General features: G+C 41.8%; 1 protein-coding gene across 1 annotated transcript in view; it reads left to right on the top strand.

Moving 5' to 3' along the window:
- WWC1 (WW and C2 domain containing 1) overlaps window positions 1–15,384 on the top strand; it is a 385,050-nt gene that overhangs the window by 223,942 nt on the left and 145,724 nt on the right. The window lies entirely within an intron of this gene.

Here is a 15,384-nt window from a genome sequence, read left to right as displayed (position 1 = left end):
ATATGGGCACCCTATCTGTTAGTGTTATTCAATGCAGTGCTTGGGGGGATGGAAATACCTGATACTTGGCTGGGGGCGGAGGTGGTCCCGATTTTTAAAAAGGGCTCGCCTCTGCTCCCAGTCAATTATCGCCCAATAAGCCTCATTGATGTCTCCCAGAAGTTATTTGGCAGATTAATACTTAACAGGTTACAATCTTGGATGGAGGAGACCGATATCCTAAGTCCTCTGCAGGCGGGATTTAGAAAAGGAGTTTCTACAGTTGATCAAATACTCCGATTGAACATCATTTATTGGAAGACAGTACTGATCGAAGGCGGCACATTATACGTGGTCTTTGTGGACCTCCGTGCTGCCTTCGATCTGGTCCCACGGGCCAAACTGTGGGAGGTACTGTCTGAGTTGGATGTCCCAGGAGATATCCTCCACATCTTAATTAGATTGCACACAGACAATTATGCCCGAGTTAGATGTGGTAAAGGTGGTAGGTTGACGGAAAGGTTCCCCGTTCGCAGAGGGGTACGGCAGGGCTGCGTATTGGCCCCAACACTGTTTTGCCTCTTTGTGAACGGGGTCATAGAGCATCTGAGCAGGATTCCCAACATTGATGCACCACAATTGAACGGCAGCAGGGTGCCCGCGATCATGTTTGCGGGTGACACCCTGCTGCTGTCCAAATCGCCAATGGGGTTACAGAGGGTCTTGAATGGGTTCTTGGGTTTCTGTAATGAAAGGGGCCTTGAAATAAACCCTTCAAAAACCAAATTTATGATCCTTAACCCCAAGCCCAAAAATTGCCCAAACCCCCGCCTAGGCTCTACATTTCTGGAAAGGGTCCACACAATAGAATATCTCGGAATAACCCTAAACCAGAATTTAACATGGCTGGCACACATAGCAAAAGCAACCACAAAATTAGCTCAGAGGGCGGGAGGTATTACAAGAATTGCTAAGAAATCCCCTCTTCGCCCGCTGGTACCTGCCATTTACATTTATAAAGCTCAAGCTCGGGGGGGCATCATCTATGGGGGCGAGCTTTGGGGTAATACTCCGCTACACACCATACAGGTTGCAGAAAATAATTTTATTAGACAACTGGCTGCACTCCCCCCAACCACCCCGCTTCTGCCCCTAAGACTGGACTTGGCACTGCGACCAATTACTGAGGAATTGGGCCTTAAACCGCTGACCTACTAGCGTCGCTTGTGGAGCAGTCAGGACCTTGTAAATTATAGAAATGAGTTGCAGGAATTTCTTAGGTTAACCAATGCCACCAAAATTCCCTGGTTAAAGTATATCAGGGATATGTGCACGACCCTTGGAGTGCCAGAGCTATGGACAGAGCCGGAAAGTGCGTCCACGAGGATTTCTAGAAAAGCACTTTCAAATCTATTCTAAAGCTTTATGCTCCAAAAAACATTGAACTCTACCCGGGAAGGGTCTTTAACCGACACCTTCATCAAAACAAAAGACTTATATTGCCATGAATACGTATTAGATGGCATGACACCAGTATTCGCACGGAAGATCTATATGCAATGGAGGTATGGATCTCTCCCTTTAAGGTCCTTCACAAAATCTTGGGTTGGCAGTTTGGAGTCAGGGGTCTGTCCGGCCTGTGCATACAAACTGGAAAGCGATCTACACGTGGTCTTGTTCTGTAGAGCCTATAGTAGAATTAGGAGTTACTGGTTGGTCCCTCACTTAAAAAACCTGGGCTTCAGGACATACGCTCCGGCCTACAGAGTTTTAAAGACAGATCTATCTGCACCAACAGTGTTTGCTATGGCAAAATTCCTGACCGCAATGTGGCGAGTCCGTGCAAGAATAATCAAGGACACTATAACTGTGTGAAAAACCTTTTTTTACTCTCTTGTATAAATGGTTTGATTTTGTTTTTAAAAAGAAAAAATGGCACTTTATTAAGCACTGGCGTAACCATCTTCTTTGGACACTGTATTTTTAAAAGGACAGTATATTGTATTATGCTTCTAAATTGCTTAAAAGTGATTAATTACTGTATATCTTTTATGATCTTTTATTATCGAAATAAAGATTTTTTAATGTATATGCTTTTTTGCCTTTGAAGTAGGCATTTTTCAAAGAATTGTCTTTGTAGTGCACACTCCAGGGTGTGAAGACAGCATTGTGAGACGCCAGGCACAGCCTTATTCAGGTGCAGGGAACAACTCATCCCACCACTCTAACTCAGGAAGGCCCATCAGCCTGGTGATGGGCCATCTGGATGTGCAGGCAACACCTCACCTCCCTTTGTGTGACTGTCTAGAATAAATGCACAAACAGGCCGCTGTCAGTCTAAACCAGACGTTAATTTCACCGGCAGGCAGACGCACAGGACGACTAAACAAGAAAAGTCCAACATTCTAAAAGTGGCAATTTCAAACAAACAATTTAAAAATCACCTTTTTTAAAAGATGTGTTTTTAAATTCTGAGCTCAGAGACCCCAAACACCAAATCTCTAGCTGTTACCAATTGAAAGTTACACTTGTAAAATGTTACAAGGCAGCTCCAATGATATAGCCTGTGTGAGAGCAAGTCCTTGCAATTGTGAAAAACAAAATTGGCAGTATTTCACTATCAGGACATGTAAAACACACATGTACATGTCCTACCTTTCATATACACTGCACCCTGACCATGGGGGGTACATTGGGCCTACATTAGGGGATGCCTTACTCGTAGTAAAAGGGAAGGTTAGGGCCTGGCAAGTTCACTTGCCAGGTCAACATGACAGTTTAAAACCACACTCACAGACACTGCAATGGCAGGACTGATACTACAAGTTTACCGGGCTGCTCACATGGGTGGCACATCCAGTGCTGCAGGTCCACTAGTAGCATTTGATTTACAGGTCCTGGGCACACACAGTGCACTTTACGAGCGACTTATCAGTAAATCAAATATGTCAATCACGGAGAACCAATCAGAATTACAATTTACACAAAGAGCATATGCACTTTAGCACTGATTAGCAGTGGTAAAGTGCCTAGAGTCCTAAAGCCAACAAAAGCAGGGTCGGAAAAAGGCATAAAGTCAGGAGATAAACCTCCAAAAAGGGATAGGTCAAACATCCCCTTTCAAAAGGCTCATAAAAACTGAACGTTTTAGATTGGTGTTTGCCAGAAGTACTGTGAATGTGAGGGCATTAATCCATAGATGTTAAATGTGGGTTTATTTCTTGTACTTGGATGAATTCTGACTGCCATCTTTCAGAATTCTGTATGCAACCAGTAAGCTTTTTAGTCCACTCTTCTGGAGTGGTGACAAGGCAACATTTAATGTTATTCCAAGTTTCATAAACAATATATAATTCGAAGAAGGGTTGATTATGTGTTCACTGCAGATCTCCCGGGGACAAGAGGGGCATCTGCCATTAAAGAACGAAAATATTAACTGGTATTCCTCTTCAATGACTTTTCTTCCTCCCTCTCCCCCACCCAAATAAATATATATATTGCACTCTCAGCCACTACTTCAGGCTTTCACATCACTTTTAGATTTCCAGTATCACTTGGATTTATTTTTTTTACAACTTTTAATGCAGCTATTCCACCATTCACCAGCCACCAAGTTACGGCAGCTGAGTATGCCTGTTGCAATTGTATGAATTGTGCAGCAATTGTAATTTTTATTGTAATTGTGCAGCAATAATGAGTTGACGGCATCTTCAGCAAAGCAGAGGACATGCCACAGCCACTGGGCTATGGCTTGCGGCACCTTTGCTGAAGCTTTACAGAAACAGTCACGCCCTTATCTCTAGCGTAAAGTGGGAAAGTGAGGCTAGAGGACCACACCCTAAAGGGCAATTAAAATGCTTCACGAACAGACGCAACGGTTGTAGTTAGGACAACAAAGTATAAATATAATATTTTGGGGAAGTTGAGAGACAAAGAGTCATGCATTTCATGAACGTTTGCAATTAAAGCAGATTTGTAGCCTTTTGGTGATGAGTACAAAGTGTTTTCTTGGATTAGCAGGATCTCACTGCAGACAAATTGTATTTTTGGTGAATCTAATTTCTATAAGACACTGCAAGAAATAGTATTTTAATAGCAGTATTGGGAACTCTTTGGGTGTTTTAGCTTGTACAGCTACCAATATAAACGAATGTTCTTTGGTAGGTTACTTTGGTTTTTCTGAAGTATTACTGGTTAACACGCATTTACAGGAAAAATAAAAGTCACCGATGTATTAGTCAGTTTCAGCTGTGAGGAACTTGTGCAGTTTTACAGTCTTATTTTCTGGCGTTATCCGCTTTGAGAGATGAGCGGTGACCTCTCTGCTGGAGCAAGCCCTTTGCCACACTGTCCACGTCGAATACTGTAATGCAATGCAATGCAAAGCGTGTAATGGAAGGAAGAAGCCGGGGTAAGCTGGATGAAGAATTTTAGCCACCTGTTGCCCTATAATAAATAACACAAATAGTTTGAAACTATGATTTTTTTTTTCGTTGTTTGTGTGTGATATAACTATTTTAAGTAGCAGAATTTAAAGTCGCTTTACCAACATACCTCTTGCTATATTTTTTCGAAGCGGAGGAGGCCCACTTCCGTGGGTCTTCGGCAAGTGGACATTTTCCACTGGAACTAAGTTGAGGGTCTGCTTGCCACAATTCAGTGTGTTCTGCCTCCAGGACTAGGCATCAAATTAGACCCAATTCGAATCAAGTTTATGTATGAGAAGAAGGTTTTACTAAAAGCAAAGTTACATCAGTCTTTATGGCTGTGTTCATCCAGTTCCCCATGTTTCATATAAATGCTATGCCACTACTTGTAGGAGAGGGAACTTAAGCTTCTTTTCAAAACGTAGGTCTTTGTCTCTCCGAGAGATCTTACACCAGTCAACCCCCACTCCACAAAATGGCTGCTGATTTTCCAATAGTTCACTTCTTTATCTCAGCAGAAAAGGGACTTGCCGGTTATTGAGGTTGCATGTCAAAATTCTGTGAAGTGTATGTAAGCACAGTATTGGACATTTTCACTTGGCACATGTGGTGTGCTTTGGAATGAGGCTTGGCAGATTCTCCACATGCGTCCCCGAACCCTCTCCACAGTTGGTTTGGTCAGTGTGGATGTTTCCCCATGGAGGTATGCTTTGGGAAACTCCCTTTCGGACGAAGTCTGAATCACGCTGCGGCAACAAACGCCGGCAATAGAACGAACGCGGCATTAGCATGCATTGCTTTTAGAGGGCGCATTGGTGGGATGCAGTTGGATTTAAAGCCCAGCACCTTCCCTACTGTTGCACAGACTGGAGTTCGAATAGTAAATTATCTACTCCAGCCTCCAGCACCCCCTACGACAAGTTGTTAAAATGACGCTGAACAAATGCGTCCTAAAGACGCGTTCTTACAAAAGACAGCATTCAGAATGCATGCGTCCTAAATGCATGAAGAATACCATCATACATTTGTGTGCTTTACCTCGATATGTACCAATAAACCACATGTGCCAGGAAGAAACAGGGAGTTCCTAATTTTTATGATTAATACCTATATGGAAAATTAAGGTTTCTCACCTATTTATTTGGTATTTCAGAATGAACCTTAAATCCCTTTAAAAGACCAAATGTCATTAGTATGGTGGATTTACAAGTCACATTATCTATGTTAGTTTTTCTATTTGTATATGTGACGTATATGTGACGTTCATATACTAAATCAATTATTATAAATATCCTACATGAAAAATTGAATCTTCATTTACGGTGTGTTTTGACTTTCATTGTTGTCCAAAGCACTTACCAGACATCTATTGACATTGATTGTCATGAAGAAAAGACACTGTTAATATATTGTTTTCACTGAATTGTGTCTACTAAGCAATTGTTTCACCCAAGAGAACTCTTTGTAGATTATATTGTCTATGCCCAGGTTCTGAGGGACGCAGGGTTTACCCCATTATCTTTAATGGTAAAAATCAAAACAAGCACTCAAATTCACAAGTTTTAGTTTACTGAACTAACAGTAACATGCACCATTAGCATGCACTGCTTATGACCTCACATTTTACATGACCTGTGACAAGTTAAATGACATTATTGATAACATTAATGATGATCTCATCCAGTCACTGTGACTATAGGTTTTAAGGCCTTAGAGTGATTCAGTACGCTATTTCCTACTACTAATTACTAATCACATGGTAACGGACATAATGTTTGACCACATGCTGAACCTATACAATATCTGTGAAGTCACCCACATTTGGTGGAAGTTACCCTTTTCTTACTGGTATTCAGCCAACTAACAAACTGCTTCTGTAGACTTTAATGGTTCACCCGCTTTTTAAACCTTAAACGCCCTGCAAAACCAAGTTTGTAATCCATTCACCTTAACAGGACTACCTTCTTAAATATTTCACATGGCATGCAAGATTAAGTCAAGAGGTTGACATGCATGCCTTTGCCACTGAAAAGACTCCTTCCCGGCCCATTGGACAACACATCATTATTCGATAAAACACTGTAAAGACATTCCTGAGATAGGAACAATGGCATACAACCTGGGAGTCATTCTTAAACCCCTATTGGGAAATAAACACCTCTAAATGGGACACCCCTATGTTCTTTAAATATGTGCCTTGCCTCAAAATCCAAAGAGGAGTTCGAGAAATAAATATCCACACAATATGAGAATCCTTGTTGCATAGAATCTATGTACAACACAGTATTACAGCTATTTAACACAGGCTCATACCCAGATATGCAATGGTGAATATTATGCTGTCAACCAAAGCTTTGGGGTTTCTCTGAAACTTTTGCAAAAACTTTGGCTTTCAGCCACAACCTACTTTTAAACCAACTTCTGAAACCCACTTGCAGATGCTCTCAGCCTTTACCTTGCTTAAGACAGAGTATTACTTGTGACCAAAACATTCGCGATTTGTAAACAGTGCACCCCATAACTTTCATCTTGTATATCACACTTGCCTCATGGGCTTGCCAATTTCCATGCTTATACCCACACGGGGACACACAGCAACTCTATGCTGTATATTTTGTTGGCGTTGTCAGTGATGGCATCAATTATGCCATTTGAGATGTCAACAGTGATGTGATAAGCATGTCTTGAGTGTTGTAATATGTGAGATCATAAGCAGTGCATGGAGGGGCTCAAGTTATATTTAGCTCAGTAAGCTATAACTATTAATTTCAGTGTTTTTGTGTGTATTTTAAATTTCATGTTAGCCTTTGTTTCGTTTTTTAGTGAATTTCTGATTTTATTTTACGATAAGCTAAGATCTTACCTAAGATATCCAACTGTAACATCACTTAACCTATGTTTATATTGTTTGTGCATACATATACACAAACATATACACATGACTTAAACACATGTGCACCATCATATAAAACACAGTGGCAGTCGCCACTCTGTAATTATGGTTCAGCAGCAGTGTCCGTTGGCAAGGCATATTTCGTTTTTCTTATAGCTTTAGACCCCATGGATAGTTTTGCACAAATCGTGACAGTCTACTAACTCGGTTAGCTACGTTTCTGCATGCCACGTTTTGGAAAGATGCTTCCATGGCAAAAAAGTTGAGGGGTGAAAAAGTATGGGTTTTTCCATATTATCTCACCTTCAAATGTTTCCAAATGAACAGGTTTTCACAAAAATAACCTTGGAAGTTGACATTTACTCCGGAAGCATGATTCATTTTGATTTGGTATAAATCTGTTAAGTAGTCTTTGATATGTTCATGTTTAAAGAGGAATGGTGGCTGACATGATATTAAGGGTTAACATGTTTGTATATTGTCATTTGAAAAGCCATTTGTTCATTTTGGCACCCTTTGACAGATTTGCGTGAAAATTGGCAGAAAGTACATTCTAATTACTACTGGTGTTTATAAATGTTTGCATATCCATAAGGGTGGAGGGCAAAAAAGTGTTCATTTGCTAATAAGCTTGGCACTGTGTGATGAATCTGAACAACATTTGCCACAATCTAGGAAGGATTAGTTTTGTGTTGGTATGTCAAGGTTTGTGCCAATCCATTGAATGAGGGCATTGTTAAAGAAGGGGGAAAAAAGTTTTCATTTGATTATAACTTTAGTGTTCTTTGATAATTCTGTGTCAAGTGTGGCAAGGAGATAGTCCGTGATACCCAGTACAGGTGTATTAGGGTTCATGCAGATGTAGTGGAGGGTGCAAAGTTAAAGGGGGAAAAGATAAAAAAATATTTTTTTATTTACTAATAACTTTGGCACAGTTTGATGTACCTGCATCAAATGTGGCTGGAGCTTAGCACGTTTAAACTTCTTCTAGTATTGTTAAGTTTGTGAAGATCCGTTAAGGGAAGGCAGAGTTAAAAAGCGATGGGGGGAACAAAAAAGTTGTAATTTGTTGACAACATTACAAATGGGGGTGGGGTTGCACACTACTCACACACCGGCGGTGACGCCCCTAAGGACTCTGGTCAATGTAGTAACGTGTTCGCGATGCATCATGTTTCGATCTTCTGCTATCTTCGCTGTCTTCGCCATCCCTGGACACGTGTTTCGGGGTATCACCCCTCGTCAGCAGGGATAGGCCGTGTACTGGGGTTACCGATGGCTGCCAATATCTGCCAGGTATAGTACCACTCAGGCGCGTAGGTACGGGATCCCAGGCTCGTCAGCCCACTGCTCACGGGAGCTTTAAAGTTACAAATGGGGGTGGGGTCGCACACTACTCGCACACCGGCGGTGTCGCCCCTAAGGACTCTGGTCAATGTAGTAAAGTGTTCGCGATGCATCATCTTTCGATCTTCTGCTATCTTCGCTGTCTTCGCCAACCCTGGACACGTGTTTCGGGGTATCACCCCTCGTCAGCAGGGATAGGCCGTGTACTGGGGTTGCCGATGGCTGCCAATATCTGCCAGGTATAGTACCACTCAGGCGCGTAGGTGCGGGATCCCAGGCTCGTCAGCCCACTGCTCACGGGAGCTTTAAAGTTACAAATGGGGCTGGGGTCGCACACTACTCACACACCGGCGGTGTCGCCCCTAAGGACTCTGGTCAATGTAGTAAAGTGTTCGCGATGCATCATCTTTCGATCTTCTGCTATCTTCGCTGTCTTCGCCATCCCTGGACACGTGTTTCGGGGTATCACCTTTCGTCAGCAGGGATAGGCCGTGTACTGGGGTTGCCGATGGCTGCCAATATCTGCCAGGTATAGTACCACTCAGGCGCGTAGGTGCGGGATCCCAGGCTCGTCAGCCCATTGTTGACAACATTGCCACTGTGTGACGAATCTGTGCAAAATTTGCCAGGAGCTTGTAGGGTTTGATTTTTGATTGGCATAGGATTTATTTTTTTGCAAATCCAGCGGGGGACGGGGGCAAAGTTAAAGGTCATACAATATATGTTTCAGTTGGTTATAACTGTAGCACTATCCGACGATTCTTCATCAAATGTGATAGGCACGTAGCAAGTTACACCCAGTGCAATGTATTTAAGACTTTGTGCAAATTCATTGGGTGTACGAGTTATAGGGGGTGGGCGGGCTCATTACATTTTTGATTGACGAATAACTTTTGCACCATCTGATGGGTGTGCTTGAAATTTCTTGGACACATTATGTTTAGCTTACTCTTCTCACTTTCAATCACCCATCCGGAGGGAGATTTCTATTGGGGTGAGTGAAACAACTTTCCATCCACTAATAAATTTGGCACTGTTTGATGGATTCATGCAAAATTTGGCACCCGTTTCCTAGGTTTAGTTTACTGTTGGTTAGGGAACGTTTTGAGCGTCTCTAAAGAGGACAAAGGCAAATTGGAGGTCAATTAAAGTTTAATTCACTCATAACGTTGGCACTGTTTAGTTAATCTGCATGCATATTGGCAGCCAGCAAATTATGCCAGGTGCAAGGCCAGGGAAACCCCTGCTGCACATAGCCAAAGGGGGTGAGCACAGGGTCTGGCCGAATGCTGTTCATAGCACAGAATGGGTTCGTGGCAGGGCATTTGCAATGGAGATTGAACATTGAGTTAAAAAAGCTCAATGACATTCACTAGAATAAAAACACAGTTAAAAACTGTGAGTTATGAATCTGTCTCATACTTGGCAGTGGCTGAAATGTGCATGTAATGATTAGCAACACATACCATACCTTGCTCCACCCACCGTGCTCAAAACGCCAATTTGGCATAGGTACAGAAAGAAACAGAAGACTGATGAAGAGCACAACAGGACATTATTGCATATGTACATAGGCACTGCACCAAGACCCATGCAGGGGGCTACCACCAGCCCCTAGCGGTCACACCCCCATAAGTGGGCGACTACTCACAGATACCCCTCCACCCCCCCCCCCACCCCCCCACCACCACCACCACATTCTTCCTTTTTTTTTCTTTTGCTTTCCCTATCGGACAGAGGGCAGCAGGTTTGCCATTTTCTTTATGGTCTTCTAAAACTTTCCTCTTAAGAGTTATGGTAGCGCTCCCTATGTGCTGGTCTTTGCAAGGGCAGACTACAACATATATTATACAGTTACAGGAATAGGTGATGTGTGTGTGTGCGCGTGTGTGTGTGTGCGTAAATGTATATTCACCAGTCATAGTTTTACTGAAGTAACTATAACTCATGCTCCTGCCATGCACAGTGTTGTCATCAATTATGTCATTCAAGATGTTGCATTGATGTTATCAATGATGTCACACAACATGTCGTGAGTGGGTGATGTAATATCTGAGAGTCAGAAGCACTGCATTTAGATGTCCTAAGGTTACTTCATTTAATTATAACTGGTGAATATCAATGGCTTTTTGAATTTAAAATGTAACACTTTAACTTACATTTTCACCTAACTAGAACATCACTTTAATCTTTGTTTTTTCAGTGAATGTCTGAGGTTTTATTTGTATGTAAAGTAAGATTTTATTACAATATCTAAGTAGGCCTAATCTGAGTCCTATGACAAGACACTGATCCCAAAACTCCCATGGCGAAAATATATTTATCGCCATGCACTGCTATTTACTTCACATACTGCATCAATCATAATATGTTCTATGACATCATTGATAACATGACTGCAACATTTGAAATTCTGAAATGGCATCACTGATGACAAAACTGCATGATGAGGGTGCAAGTTATAGTTACTAGAGTAAACTATATCTGGTGAATGCACCGTTTTTTAAGTTTAAGGTATTATGTGGTCACTGAAATCTTCAGCTAACTATGACTTTACTTTTACTTTAAACTTCGTTTTTTTCAGTGAGTGTATATATATAAATTAGGTGGCATTATTAGGTAGATAGAGTGGCCCTTGACCAAGTTGGGAGGCAGTGAAGTAGATGAGGTAGCTGGTAATTATTGAAAGGAGAATAGTTTCATTGCATGCATGCCCAGGGCTGGTTGTCACTTGATGGAAGGAATGTTCCTGGAAACTGCTTAGTAATAATTTTTGGTGCATTATTCAGTTGTCTGATAAGTTTGAAAACGAGAGACCTTGTGGAGCTGGTGCTTTACAGCACTATCAGTGGGGTTGGCCCCTAATGGAAGTGGTTTGGCACGAGCCCTCCCAGGTCTGGATGAGGTTCTGTGGGTAGTCTGACAGCTCAGAAAGTAGCACTAGACCCACTATGAGCAACTGGAGGACAGTCTATTTCGGTGGCATCATCCCCTACCACTCCAAAGGACTGTAATGGCATGTATCCTGATGGGTGCAGCTCAAAGGGTTCCAAATGGGAATAGTGAGTGTGTACCATGCATAGCTAACCATCTAAGGCTGCCAGACCTTTCTGTAGGTAAGAACACCCTGGTAGTCCCTTGAATTTGTCCTATGTGAGTTCTCTCTCACTTGGACTCTGCCACAGGTAAGTTCATAGTCTACACAGTGCGAGACCCAGACCGTAACCCTGGTGGACTAGTCCAGTGCTAGTAATTCTAGTTAGGGTTGAGTCAATCTAATCATCTTCACATTTGACATCCACATGGCAGTGCTCCACATTAGGGCATACTCAGTACGGCATGGATTAACCCACTAGACAAGGGTTTATGATTAGTTGAAAAATGCACTTGATAGCCATGCCTGATACAAAACAAATTGTCAAAGAGGCATAAGGACTAATTCTACCTCTCCAAAGATGTACATCTGGGGAAACCATTGTGATAGATCTAAAGTGAATAATAACCCTGTGAGAGATTATATGGGGGTGGCCCAGATGGTATTCATCCCTCCAAAAAGTCATACCATAATATGGCCCTTCTCTGAACTGCGAATTTCGTCAATATTGTAAGGCTTGGCACGCAGTGAAATTCAAATGGTGATTTGTTGCGGGAAAGAAATTCTCTTGTGCTGTACAAGTCCAGAAAGGTGCAATTATTATTAGGAATGTCATGATGCTTTTACTAAATGACACAGGGGACAAGACTTCATGGAAAAAAACACTCTGTCCGCTAGAACCTGAGCACTGGAGAGTCTATCCTGTTAGGTTACTCGGTCTACCACAACTCTGATCCCATCACCAGGGTAGGTAGCAATGCCGTACCATGGTGTCCTCATCGCACTGAGGAGTAACTATGCGGTAACACATGCTACATATAAATGTATTTTCACTGAAATAATCAAGCACTGAGAAGGCAAATCTGTTTGTTAAATTACAAAATAGAAATACCTGTAAAATACTTCAGTTGGTCGAAGGCAAAAACTAGCAAGCAAAGCGACCATCACTTTCCCACCCATAATAAACAGTCTGCTCATGGCCTCACATACAAAGAAGTGCATTGGGCATGGTCAGAACTGCTTGCCTAACTGACCTCTATTGAAAGGTTTACCTGGGATGTAAGGGCAGGTCCCCGACCCACAGTATAATGGCCATGACCTTGGTTCATAATGAGTCACGTTTGAGTACAGCCCCTGATTTCAAACGTGCCCTGTACATGATCCCCATATCAACATACCAAATTGTGCATGGTCGCTAACTGTGCAATTGCTGCAAAACCTTTTGCCGTGTGGGAGGGCAGTAAAGCTTGAAAACTACTAAACAGATTTACATCAAACGGCACAAAGTGCTTCTTCTCAGTGGAGCTCCATAACCATGAAAAATGTGGTGTGATATCGTCCAGTATTTTAATTTTGTTGCGGAGAGCAAATACTTATATGGGATCTAAAAAGGAGCTACTTTTTTGACTCTCTCACCAGTCCCCCTTTTTTAGATGTTCTCGCTTTGTATGAAAACTGAGATCTGTGTGCCAAGTGTCAAATTCTGTCTGGATTTGCCAAATATCACTAAAGTACTTAGCAACTGAAAAAGAGACATTTCTCTAGTGACTGCAACTTCATTATAAGTACAGATTTGCTATTGCCGTCCCTGCAACATATATAACATTTTAATTTGATACCTGTTAGCAATGATTTTATTGTGCTTGGTTTGTGTTTTTTCGATGTCATTTTCACAAGAAAACTTTAAGTAAAGTTCACCTTAAGGGAATCGTCTTTGATTTGCCAATATTTTTCTGATGATCTTACCGTCTTTTGCCCCACAACAATGTTGCTTATTGCACCCCCTTTAGAGAAAAGGAAAATGGACAGATCCCTTTTACTCTTCTGTATAACGAGTTAGACTCATCTAAATCCACAGTGTTATGAGTCGGACAACCCTGCAGGGAAGCTCTTAACTGCAGGAATTATTTGTAGATATGTGGACCCTCATTGTGTCCCCTGGAAGCAGTAGACACAAGCAGCACCAGATGTTTTATAATATTAGTTTATTTATTATGCACAATCAGCAAACAAACCTTGTGTATCAGAATGATGAAAATTATTATTGTAATCCAGTGGCAGCTGCCATGTACTGAGGGTGGTGGGGTAAGAGGGGTTGCAAAAAAAGAAAAAAAACACTTACCTTCCTACTCTACATCCTCTGCGCTCTGGTCTTCTTCGGCAGGCAGGCAGGCAGGCTCCAACGTGGGTCCAGGAAACTGCACTAACCAATTCTGGTACTGCTCTCACAGCATGAAAGCGGCACTAGGATTGGTTGAAGCAGACTCTCTCAGCGCTCCTAAGAGCACTTGAGGCCTGTGCTTTCTATAACCTAGCTGCCTAAGGACTCTCAGTGGCCACTTAATACATTCTGCAGGGTGGTCCCATCATTTCATGTTACACCACTGGATGTTCATAAAGCATCAGGGAACTATGGATAATTCCAAGATCTATATTATCATCAGACTCATGATAATAGTAGTGCCGCAGAGTATATTTCCCTATTATTTTATGCCAAGCCATGGATTTTCCTAGGAACCTGTATAAAACTCTCAGCCCTACAGTCAGATAATGGCTCTCGAGCATTTCTCCCACACATTCAGTCTTCCTCTCTGGCCAATTTTTTTAGGTTGATTTATACTTTTTTTCGTACGATTCTCTACGGACATGGGCATTTTCTGTTTATTTTTTATTCATGCAACTAATGTCAACCTGTTTGTAAAAATAAATATATATATATATATATATGGAGATCTCTCACACTCTGAGTTATGATCACTATTCAAAGCTTTAGTTTATTAGGGCCTCAACCACATAAGTCTCGAAAGAGTTAGTATGTTCATGTTTTGCATACAATTAGGCCTGGTTTGTATGTAAAATGTATGTGCCTTCAGAAAAGCTCTTCCACTTATGTCAGTCCCTGGGCCACCTTGTATTTGCAGTAGGCGAAGGGAAAGGCAGACAGTCAGAAGACACATTTGTTGTATGCCGCCTAAGAATGATGCACAGTTAGCACACCTCCTGAGACTCTCTTTTGCAGGGGCATTCTCCTGGATCAGGCGGGGCACTGTCTCTTTGCACCTTCCTGTAAAGCGAGGTTTTTGCCTCTCTTGAGATTCAGCTGGTCTGGAGCCAACGGTGATAAGTTATCTCCTGGCTTGAAACTGCTGCCCCCTAGTGCAGGCAAACCTTTGTGCTTACACCAAAGACATTGCTTTTTTTTTAACTCTGCATGGTCACAGTTTGCTCTGCTCATACCCTCATTAATCTAGTATGACCCTATTCCTATACACTATCTTTCACAAAGACCCATTTCTCTTTTCTTCACTTGAAATTCAGCTTTTGAACAATTGCTTTATTTTAGCAAATTTACAAAGGTATAGTTGGTGCTACAATCATAGCATGGGTCTTGTATTTTCCAGCAAAGTACGTCTCAGTATATGAGACTAAACAATATACTAATACAACAAATTTAATTGGCGTGCATCGTTATTGTGAAATCTCCTTGTTAACTATTTAAAATGTGCCTTAACGTTGAAAATGTGAAAATATTACCATTGTGTTATATATATTGTGTGGTATCTTGGGGGTGGCGTCGAAAGAGGTTACGGTACATTTTCAAGGATTTAACAGGCTGGTGTTAATGTGTTTTTTGGGTTTTTTAA

Source organism: Lissotriton helveticus, chromosome 7, assembly GCF_964261635.1.
Source record: "Lissotriton helveticus chromosome 7, aLisHel1.1, whole genome shotgun sequence".
NCBI classification, from domain to species: domain Eukaryota; kingdom Metazoa; phylum Chordata; class Amphibia; order Caudata; family Salamandridae; genus Lissotriton; species Lissotriton helveticus.
Note: the sequence above shows the minus strand (reverse complement) of the source record. Positions and strands in the feature narration are given on the sequence as shown.